Source organism: Cheilinus undulatus, linkage group 15 (assembly GCF_018320785.1).
Source record: "Cheilinus undulatus linkage group 15, ASM1832078v1, whole genome shotgun sequence".
NCBI lineage: Eukaryota > Metazoa > Chordata > Actinopteri > Labriformes > Labridae > Cheilinus > Cheilinus undulatus.
The window spans coordinates 10700691-10712583 of record NC_054879.1 but is presented as its reverse complement, the minus strand read 5'-3'; the positions used below and the strand labels follow the sequence as shown (position 1 = coordinate 10712583).

General features: G+C 39.4%; 1 protein-coding gene across 1 annotated transcript in view; it reads right to left on the bottom strand.

Annotated features, from left to right (window-relative positions):
* The window catches only part of pcbp3 (poly(rC) binding protein 3), a 129452-nt gene that overhangs the window by 74195 nt on the left and 43364 nt on the right, over nucleotides 1-11893 (bottom strand). The window contains exons 3-6 of the mRNA XM_041807223.1: nucleotides 8636-8687; nucleotides 8445-8513; nucleotides 7050-7155; nucleotides 6696-6798 (exon numbers count right to left, since the gene is read on the bottom strand). The gene's annotated coding sequence lies outside the window, so the exon portion shown is untranslated. The remainder of the gene's footprint in view (nucleotides 1-6695; nucleotides 6799-7049; nucleotides 7156-8444; nucleotides 8514-8635; nucleotides 8688-11893) is intronic.

Sequence of the window (11893 nt, the reverse complement as noted above, 5' to 3'; positions counted from 1 at the left end):
TTTGGATGCACTTGCTTGATTTATAAGACTCTGTAGGGGATTAAAATGTTGAAGATCCTTCATAAATCCAGTCTGACAAGTGTGGGAAAAGATACTGTGAGCATAACTCCCAAATATTCCAGTCTGCATTGATGACTAGCCCTGTAGATACATGTCTTTTAACATGTCCTCAAAACTTTTTCTGTGTCACTCTCTATGCCATTTATTCCCCAGAGATTCAAGTAGACCCTCTCAATAGCGTCACACAGGCCATTTCAGGTTACAATGTGCGCAGGTGTATCAAAGTGAAGCATGAAATTGCTTAGAATGAGTGTGTCCTATAAGACCATCTTTGGCTGAATGTGGATGAGTGCTGGTTTATTTTGTTACAACAAATATCATACAGTGATGTTGTGGTTTCCTGTGTGCACTTTGTAGAATTGCTTCATACTAATCCCATCATCAATCAGATTTATTCTTGTTTGGAATAAAAGTCTACAAGCCCTCAGTCCCAACAGACATCCAGCTATGCTCTCGATAGTGGTGTTTTCTGAGTAAAGCCTTCGTCCTCTGTTGTAATTTGTTTGAATAGTAAAAGATCAAAAGGCTTACTAGACATTGAATCTCCTGTGAGGGGTGACACCATCTATCGACAAAAGGGGACACCTTGCCCATTTTTACTTATGTTTGCTGATCTTTTCCTTTAGGGTAGGTAAAAAATAAAAGTAAAGCTTTCCTCTCGCAGGCAGGGATACAGCTAAGAAATAATGGCTGGATCAGGAGACTGTCAGACAGTTTTCTTTTGTTAATGCTTTGCCTTTTGGTTGTCTCTGGCGCTAATGCATTAGCATTGCAACACAATTTCGCACTAATTCTGTCAACATGAGAAACGGCACAGAGTAAAACTGTAGCAACAAGAAACAGAGAGAGGTGCCACACACACCCTGTGTGTGGCATCTCTTCCATGCAGGTCTCAATGTTGATTGGCTAGTCCTTGTGTGACATCAGGCCAGTCAGATAGTGTTGTGGGCAAGCATTAGCTGACTGTAGAGAGTGAAAACAAAACCAAAGTTAAAGACATCCCTTGCAGTGAAGCTGAACTAGCACACCTTAGAATTAATTGATTTTGGTGGATGTCAGTAGATACAATGCTGATAATCGGCTAAATGCCAGATATTGGCATCAGTAATCAACCATGCCAATGATTGGTCTACCCCTATTTGGAATATTTTGTGGAGCATGCTTTACAAACACATTTGTGTCATCCACCTCTAACTCCCACAGCAGTAATGCTATGTTTAGTCTTCTTCAGCTGCACAGCTGAGGCGTCCTTTTCTTTTTGTCTGAGCTTAATGGCAGTTCACATACCACAACATCACCTACTGTTTTGGAATGTGTAGTTTTGTGAGGAAGTAGACATACACCTTTATCATCATGGATTTTATCTAGGCTGACACCTTTCAGTCAAATGGTTGGTGGATATACTCTCATCCAACCAAGGTTGCTGTTCGTCAGTTGGTTGCACACATGTGCATTCAAAAATGAAATGGCGGAGCGTGCAGCTGACTGAATGAGAGAAGGGCAGCAGGAGACAGAGAAGAGCAATGCAGTGCAGGGCAATACAGGCAGAGGGGGACACACAAAGTGACGCAGAACCTGTTATATCCAGATTGTTTCACAGCAGTTCGCTGTAACTTGGAAACAACATATCTGAAACTCGACACAAAGCTGTTTGTGTCAAAGTAGCTCTGAGAGTGTCTCTGTCATGCCCTCCCTCAGAGCCTCAACTCCCATGGTCTTTTAATACATGGTATTATCTGTTTATCATTGGATTAAAATGTTGAGCGTTAGTGTCTGTCACAGACACAGAGAGAGCAGAAGAGAGAAGAAGACTATGTCTCCTGGTCATTTAGTCCCGACAAGCGATCTTTTCCCTTCTTCCTATTAAAAAAACGGCTGTATGTGGTCTGATATATGCTCATAAATGACCCAATGGCCAAAATCTTGGTCAGTGTGTGGCTGTAGTTTCAGACAAACCAAGATTTTCTTCGTATGACTACAGCCATTTCATCACAGGAATATAACATACGTATCTGCAATTTCAGCCTATAATTTATTGGTACTGAAAAAAAATGGTGCATCCCTGCTGTAAATCATCTCACCTGACCCCTACCACACAGTCAAGTACTGTCATTCCCTGTGTTTTGCTTGACAACCACGCAAGTGAACTCATTAAACCATGTCTGTATTACATATTGTTGTTCAGTCACAATGTTGTGTCTAATTGGCAGAGAGCTCCTACCATAACCATTAACAATAAATAAACCATTACCTGGTTGACTACCAAAAGGTGAAGAATTTCTCACTCTTATTTTAAAGTAAACACCAGAACCTTGTGTCCTAATGCAACATATGCACCAAGTGGACACATCTTTATCCCAGACTATACGCCATTTTTGCCCCCTGATAAGTTAAGTACTCTCCATCATGGCCCTTAGTCAACAGTGATGCAACAGACACACATTCAGTACCTGTGAGCTCCATGTAATGATAATGCCAACACTATGTGGCGTTTTAGGGCCTCCCAAACCCAATTATTTAGACGGAGGATATCAAGAGCCAGGATGTCACTGGGGTTGTCAAGTGGGAACCTCCCTTCACCTCCCTATTTCGTCCAATTAGTCCTACTACACCTCACAGAGGCTGGACAGTGAATTTGGCATACCAGAGCCACCCCCTCTATGCTAGCTCTTACCACCCACAATACCAACACTCAGAAAATGACCTCACCTACACTAGCAGATGGCCGTTTAAGACCAAGCAGCATTGCCACCTTCAGCATACCCAGGCTGCATACATGCAAGCTTAAAGGTTGTGACAATACTTCTACAATCTACTGCCTAACCCAAAGGAAACGTGAGATACAACAAAAGAAGTGGTCAAAACATAAATTTCCCAAAAATTTTATGGCACAAATTTGAGTTACTCAAGCCAGATTGATTATATTTTAAAACAAACTAATTTGAGACAATGAACAGTTCTATCAGTAGACTGAAATGTTTGGGATGTGTTGCTAGAGTGCAAGCTTTTTTCATTTTCAGTACAGCTAACAAGTCTGGGGTTTACAAAGAAAACTTGCCTGAGCTTTACCCTCAAATGTGTTTGAAATCTCCTGTGTGCTAATAGTCTTGTAAATCCGTCTGTAAGGTGTATAATACAGACTCTGTATTATAGCCAGGGGCAGCAGAAGCACAGTTCTTCCCCTCAGTGTTATGAAAGGATGCCAGTATCTGCTGACTTAGTCCTATCAGTCCACAGCAGGGCTCTGTAGAGGGAGCCAGGGTAGATATTTTTTCTGAGGATCAATCTATAAAGCTTTGCTGCAAGTGTTTAATAGCCGAAACACACGTGCATGTGTATATGCAGGCACGTACAGACGTGCTCAAAGGATTTGAATTCAAGCAGGCTGACAGACTGATCAACATGTCCATGCAGAAAAAACATAAAAGTGTACTTTTTCTTTCTTCCCTCTTGCTGTATTGATGATTTTAGCCTTCAGATGACGCATTGAGGCTACACTGACAGCATACGTGCACTTCAAACTACAGTTTAACTGTGCAATACTATTCACATCAGGATATAATGGTTTGCCTGTGATGCTGCCAATTATCAGAGAAAGAGAGAGCTTAACTGAGACTGACTCAATTACATTAACACTATCTGTACGCCACTATCAATATCATAACTGATTTAAGATTTGTGTCAGTTGTAGTATGGATTATGCTGCAGTTAATCTGTATTTTTATTAAAATGAGTTGATATATTGGACATTGCCAAAGGGGCAATAGCATGAATCCCTAACATGTCGTGTGAAACAATTTTGACTGATCAAAAGACCAGAGAAGTGCTGTTTCAGTACAGATATGCACCATTTACCGTTATGACCTACAGTCTGGGGTTTGAAATTACAGCAGTTTATCAGAAACACTGTGTAACATGATAAAAAAATGACCTGTTCTTCTATACAAATAACTTTGAAACACAACAGCTTACGACAACATTGCACATTTTCATCAACATGCGCCCTCAGTCCTGAATTCCTGTCTGTCAGAGAATAGATATACCTCACTGAGCATAGTGTAAGTTCAGGCAGGCCATGGAGTCAAGTGCTGCCTTATAAATAAGATCAGCTGATCTCAAGCAAACCCTCATCAGCTGACAGCCGATTCCCTTCCAAGCATGCAATTGGCTAATTTCACTCGTGCTGCCTTTTTAATGCTGCTCTAGCCTACCTACTCTCCAGTGTTAATTTCGTTGACTAAAACTATGACTAAAAATGTTTTTCCATGAGAGAGACTAGACTATGACTAGCCAAAAATAGATCTTTGACAACTAAAACTGACTAAAAGTAAGTTTAGTTTTCATCAAGATGACTAAAACTAGACTAAAATGTAATTTAATTTTTGTCGGACATTCAAAATCCATGATATTTCTCCACTGTGGGTTAGTCTGTCAAAATACAATACATCTCTATCTCCTCTGCCTCTCAGCTGTGGAAAGCAGGGACCCCAGGTTTGGCAGAGTGCATAGAACACACTACCATGATCTTGTACCAGATTTAGGCATAAGAATGAATGTTTGGACTGAAAGTAAAGACTAAAATGTCAGGTCTTTTTATGGACTAAAACTAGACTAAACTTAAAAGCATTTAATCTAAAGACTAAGACTGAGACTAAAATTAAAAATGGCTGTCAAAATTAACTCTGCTACTGTCTTTGCTTCTTCCTCTGCAAGCTGTATTTGCAACCCTCCTCCACCCCAACTCCTCCTTTGTTCCGCATCTGACTCAATCACTGTTGTGTTGTCACTGATGCCAGCTGTGTTCTTGGCTTTTTGCTGCTTCCCTCCTTATTTCAGGCTTTCCTTGAACGCACAGGGAGGGAAGGAATGTGTGCTTTTCCTGATCCATGCTTTCCAAGTAGAATTGTGGAAGGGCAGGGGGATCCCATAACAGCCACACTGCCAAATATAAACAACTGCAATAAGTGCAAATTAATAAGTACTTGAAAAAGAAAAGATGTTTTTAAATGCAAAATAAGTGTGCTTCTTGATGAAATGGTCTTGACTAAACTGTTGTTTTATAAAGCTCTGAATGGCTTAGGTCGGCCACACGCTACAGGATTTTAAGCCCAATATGAGGCAAGATTTGCCTTCCCTGACAATTGTGGGTATGTATCCTGAGTGCCGCCTGTCTTAATACTCTGCATGGTGTGGTGTCAACACGATTATTTTACTGCACCAAATTGCGTCGTAGCTTGCCAGACCCCGAATCTTAAATATTAAACACGTTTGATGTTTACAATTCTAGGTCATAGTGCCTCTGACGGAGTACCCACAACAACCAATGAGAGCGAGCAGACAGAGTGGCGTCATCAGCCAGATCATACATACTTTCACCGTTCACAGGCTTAAACACAGTTTTACCGTCATTCCAGCCAGGATTTCATCCTGAGTCTTTCCCTTGTTTAAGGATTTTTGCTGCACCTGTAATGCATGCCAGGACAGCCTGTTGTGGAGGGACAACAAGAGGAAATATCGACCGGCATCCGTTTGTTTTTTTTCTGAAGTCACGTGATCACATCAGGTCATTGGCAGGTCAGCAGGTGTGTGGTCTCCAGTGATCTGACAGTCCGATTGACTTGTCTAGTGTGTGCATTCACACGATTAAAGATGAAAAATTGTTTGAAATTGTCCCTATGTCTGTGGTCTCCCACGTTTTTAAAATCGTTTCAAATTTAAAAATCATCTAATGTGTGGCCGGCCTTAGGCTAAAAAAAACTTCACCAACTTGTTAGAGTAAGCTATGAATTATCCAGAGCTCTCAGGCGCTCAGGTGTGATTTCTGTACCCAGATTCAGATCCAAAAAATGGAGAAATTCTCATCAGGTTTTCACATCTGGAACAAACATTTTTTTTAAATGCAGCACTTAACTATAACTTTTATTTTTGTTCTTAAACTATATTATACAGCTTCTGTTTTAGCTGTGTTTTCTTTGTTTCCATTTCTCATTATTGTTTTTACAGGTATTGGCTGATGTATTTCTTTTCCCTTTGCTATTGTGTCAGCTTGTGTGACTCACACTCATTAAATCCTTTGTCAAAATACTTTAAGTCTAAAAATTAACATTTGCAGCTACTTTCCTGCATGTCCCTCCCCCACTCTCTCATCCTGCTTTCCAACTACCCACTGTCCTCTTCTCTGAATAAAAGCATAAAAATCCAGAAATACACCTTTAAAAACAAAAAAGCAAAAGAATAGTTGAGCTAGGGGAACAGAGAGTGTTTGGAATAATAAAGAATATGCCTTGTTATCAAACGTAGCAGACTAGATATTAACACAGGCTTGAAAAGCAGAATAAAAAAGACATAGGATAATATGGAAATAATGAGCAGCCATTTGATGATTCATTTTGCAAACATAAACAACAAACATCCTTTCTATTTTTAGTTTTCCACAGTGTGACAATGTGTGACATTTAGCTTTGCTTTCTGGCTAAACTGACTCCAAGGCAAGTCTCCAGGCACTGGCACAGCCCACATCAACCATCATCAGAGTTCAAGTAAGGGCACCTGAGTCCTGAAACTTAATGTACTGTAATGGAAGTGTGTGAATCCATCAGTTTACTATCGACAGATCAAATGGCATCATTACTCACCAGGTTAGCGCTGGTTGTTGTCTCAGGGCATATAGGACACCAGAGCAACAGAGGTCAGTTCATCAGCCTTTGGACTTCCCTTCAGGTTGAGAGCCAGCCCACGCTAAAGCCCAGACGGAGATAAAAGATGTCAAAAGAGATTTTTTACACAGAATAAGAGATGGCTTTTTTAAGGTTGTATTTATCAGGTTATTTTATGTCAAATAAGCACTTTTAAATGTTAAGTCTGCATATTGAAGTAATGTAATTGCTTTTATAATGCACAGTTTTTCTTACTCTTAAAGTATGTTTTTGCAAGATCTCTACATTTTATAATAGTTTATACAAATAAGAATAACAGAAGGGATGTCTGACCGAAGAGGGATCCAAAAAGTCTCCTTGGTTTTTTCTTCCAGGTCATGTGACCTGTGGCTGGCAGCCTTCCAGCAGAATAGGGAGACTGAACGTCTGGTCCGCACACCTGAACAGATCAGAGGAGGAAGATATGAAAACATGGGAACGTAACAGCAGGGATGCTGGAGGTCAGTCTTAGCAGAGGGTGTTTGAGGACGTCATTCTGTACGTTCATGTTTAGCTGTCTGCAGCTAAATCCCTGGGCTGAGTCTTGGTGAAAGAAGGCTGCAGTGAAGCAGCATGTGTGGACTTCCACTTTACAAATAGGAAGAAAATTCAGTTATTTTAAGAGTAGTTTTTGCCAAAGCTTTTCTTGGACGTTCACACAGCAAACAGTCATTAGCTGTTCCTTTTTTAATTGTGCATGGTGACTTTTCCCCCTTTTTATCACTGTGTCTATTTTTAACATACAGGCGTCGCAGCTAACACACAGGCTGGCTGCATGTGGCATCAGAAGCGTAATATTAATGTTATCTTGCAGCTCCCTTTAGGTTTAAACTTACTGCTGAGCAAAGACATCCACAAAAAGAATGATGTGTGTATGTTGCATGCTGATAATAGACAATGCTCTAACGAAACAGTAAACCTGTTATTCGTGGAAAAATTAAGGCTAATGTTTTTGTGTCCCTCCTGATGCAGGGTTTCAAATTATAAAATTTTTAAAATTGCAATTAATCTGAGAATTTCTGTCATCATTCCCAATCAATCAAACCCTCTATTTCACATTGTAGCACATTCAGGCTGCAGGTTTGTATAAGGACAACCAACCCATACACTTTAACACCCAACCCAATGATAGGGTTGGATGTCACAGTGGGTCATAGTGTCTTTGAAGGTTAATAACAACCTGTTAAAACAAATAGCAAGAATGAATGGATACCCATGTCACTGTGTGACCTTAAGCTTTCAACTGGTTAGAGAATGACCACTGTCAAGTCTGTTGATCATGAGTAATACACAAGAGACTTAAAAGTGACCAACCTAGGTCATCTACAGGTCATTTTGCAAAGAAAAAAAAAATGATAAACCGTATTCATCAGTCTGTTGCATCTGATAAATTGATGATGACTTTTGTAGATATCTTTTTATTATAAATTGTTATGCTTTACTATCTTTTTAATGGTCCCATGCGCCATGAATTTATATATTACTGAATCGTTATAAAGTTTTATCAGCTTTTGCATGTTTGAGGCCAAAACTTTCTTTACTTTCTTTCTTTAAATCTACATAATAGACAAAAATATGCCTGATTGTACAGAGGCCTTTTTAAAAAGATGGAATTTTCTGACTTGAGGATAAGCATTGCTGCTATTACTGTCTGTGCTGAGATAAATTGAATTTAATGAGACCACTTACTTGGCTGCACCTGGCCAGCAGAAGCGTATAATATCAAATTATTTGTAGAAGTCAGAAAGTTCAGCTGATCTGTTAGAGAGAGAAAAAAGTGATTTAAAATAAGAGTGAACACTTACATAATCATACTGCATAAAGCAAAAGCATCAGTGGCTCTTTTTATATAAAAGCTGTGAATCAGTGATGTTGTTTACATTGTGCAGTTGAGTTGTTGACAAACTCCAGGGGAGGAGAGGAGTTGATTTCCTGTAAAAGAGATAAATATATTAATGTTTGGATAGTGTAATATCAGATTTGTGCTGTAAATGCCCCTTAATCACTGTCAGCAAACAGCACTCTGAGTGGTTTTCACAGCCACACCCTGTACAATGAAGACTCACTTATACAGTCATGCACAGTGGCTGCAGAGACAGCGTTCTTTAGTGGGAGAGTACTGCCCTCTGTTGGTGCTTCATGTGAACTACAGGGTTCAGCTGGATATTTTCCCTCACCATCCAGCAGTAGTTTCATGTTTTTCTGAAGAGTTATTGTAAGAAAAAAACTCATTTCAGAAAATGTTAAACAGAAACAAAAAGTGCCTCTGATGTTTTCTGCAGGCTATTAAAATAGACAACAAATTAATGATCTAAAGTTAAGGCTAAAGTTTTAAAACTTAAGTAATTAATGTAAAACTCAGCAGAAATAATTTTGGAGATGTTTTGTGGTTGGTTAATGAACCCATTTTCTAGCAATAATGGTAACAAACCTTTTGCTCTGGCTTCTAAACTGCTTATTTTCTGTTATTTTAATGAGGGAGTTTAGTTTGTTTCAGCTTCATTTGTTAGCGGAGGAAAACAACAATTAAATTATGTCACATTGATCTTTAGGATGCTGGCCTTTGTGCTATGTCCTGATATTTTTGGGTTTAATTCTAAAATGAGAGACATGTTAATAGTTAAAGTATATGTTATATTTTTGAACTTAAATGTCATAAATGAAAAAAGACTACTCCAGTGTTAGATGCAGTTTTTAGTTGATTACTTGTATGACCTTGTACATGTCCAACAGTTTCTCTAAAGCCAGACGAATACTTAATATTTACTGCTGGAACGGGATTTCACTTGTCACTTGGAGGTTATAGAAGTTGTGTGCATGCAACACAAGCTAAGTTGTTATTGTCTGCAGTTGGCTTTTGTACACCAAGACGGAAGAAGATAAGAGTAAAAATAGATGCTATTGTTAAAAACAGCATGGAAAAGTAAGACTAAGGCCCACTAGCAGCATTATGTAAAGAAGGAAAGAATGGAGGTCTAGGGATCTCTAGTGGGCTGTTTTGCCAAATAAACAGGTAAGCTAACATTTTTATTGTTTTCTCTGCTGTGCTGCTCAGATGGCTCAATAATTAATGAGAAGATTGGTGAGTTAAATGGCGATTATTAAAGGATCAGGTCATCAGAAAATAAGAAAATGTGTGTGCCCTATAGAGTAGCCGATAACAGAGGTATCTCACCACCATCTGGGACATTAGACGGTTTCGAACAATCAACCCAACAATCGATCTTCAGGGCATAAAGTGTGTTTGATTTTTTTTATTTTTGTGGAGATGCAAGGATGGAAGTGAGAACTACAGTTACCATCAGCCTTAGTGTATGCATCATCCTTTGCACTCTGCTTGATCAACAGCACTACAATGGTAGGAAGAACGGAATGACAAAGTGGGGCGCAGCAATACACTATTGATGCGTCCAGCCTGCCTAAACCAAAGAAAAGGGGCAACAAAGTGTTTGAGATTGCGGAGGATCCAGCAACTTTTAAGTCTGACATGTGGAAGCCTTTTGGTTTCCTGGTGTCAAGAAATAAGAAGGAAGAAAAGGTGATAGACAGAAAGTATGCAGACATTGCCAGACTGCTGTGACACACTTGATGGGCAATGTGAGTGATAGAAGGAGCCACTTGGCAAATCATGAATGAAAAGATTCATGAAGATATGAGGAGCAGAGTCTAGTTGAGTAAAAGTCTCTTAAGAAATCGTTCACAATCCCACTTCCCCACAACAGTGCAAGGGTTCTACGGATATATTTTTAATCCAGATGCACACCTATAGCATGTTTTTTGGCATATTGTAATGTCAAAAGTGCATTTTTAGTTTAATGAATGCTGATGTCACTTTTAAGGAAGTATTATTATACTGTGAGATTTAATACTGTTACATCCCTTGAACCCCGTGTTTGTAGTACGGCCCACAGTGTATAAGCTGGCATTTTTGTTGTAAAAGATTAAGTTGTTAATGTTTGTGCTAAAAAAAGGCAAAATTAGTGCTATGTGGTGCTGTCCATAGCGCTGAAGATGGCAGACTGACAGCGTCCTGTCAACAGCTGGGTCTATGTTCTTCTCTCTTGTGCATTTTTAGTTATTGTAAGCTCTTTTTCTGCATTTTGGCCAGTGTTGGTTTTGTTCTTCAAAGGGCCAGTTGGTTGAAAATGCCGGGGCATTTTTTTTTGGCAGTGTGGCACTAGAGGGACATCTACTGAAGATAAGTAACAGTCTATTTCTGTGCAGGAATATTCCCCTTTTTCGGGTTATAAGGATGGTAATTAACATATTTATTGTAATTTGATTCAAGATGACTAATTTTTCAAGTAGCTCCCAAAAGTGCTAGTAAAATGACTTTAAATTTCACATTGTTATAGTCAGGATTTTTCAGTGGGATTAATTAATTCAGGGATGTGAACAGACTTCTCAGCCTGTTTATTTCCAAAAAAAAAAAAAAAACATCCACCATCTGGACAACTTTTCAGACAAAAAAGCAAAGAGCACAGTGTGACATAATATAATTTGTATAAGAAAAGGTGTTAGGTAGTCAGAGGTTGACAAAGGGTAATCCAGGTCCAAATTACTTCCAAGCACACTCTAAATATAACGTTATAAAGAATAATATTTGAAGTGCCTCTGAGGATTAAGTATAGGATTAAAATATGCAAGTCTCCTCCAGCCTTTGATAGTTTTATCACAGTTATAATGTACGTGTATCATACATCATGAGCAGTAGACAGAAAGAGAGCAAGAGAGAGTGCATGACCTCATATAATCTGCAACACGCACACACCAGCAGAGCCACTAATCTTATCCTCAGAAGCAGGGTGGCGATCTGATCTTGCCTTTAGCTTCAGCGCTGCATTGAGGGCTCGGCTAGAGGAGGCGGGGGAAGAGGTCCCTAGAGGTGAAACTGTATTAGCACGCAGCATGAAAGTCAATGAAAAGACCCCAGTGAGCTCCAGTCCCCCAACAGTATCAATGTTTAATGATATCTAAAAAGGCTAATGCTCATCCCCCCCCTTCTGCTTTTATCCTCTCATTAAATATCCTCACACAATACCGTCACCTCCTCAGATTAGAGTGCTGACCCCAACTACTGAAGGAGTCACCCCTTTCTCTCTCTCTCTCTCTCTCTCTCTCTCTCTCTTTCTCTCTCT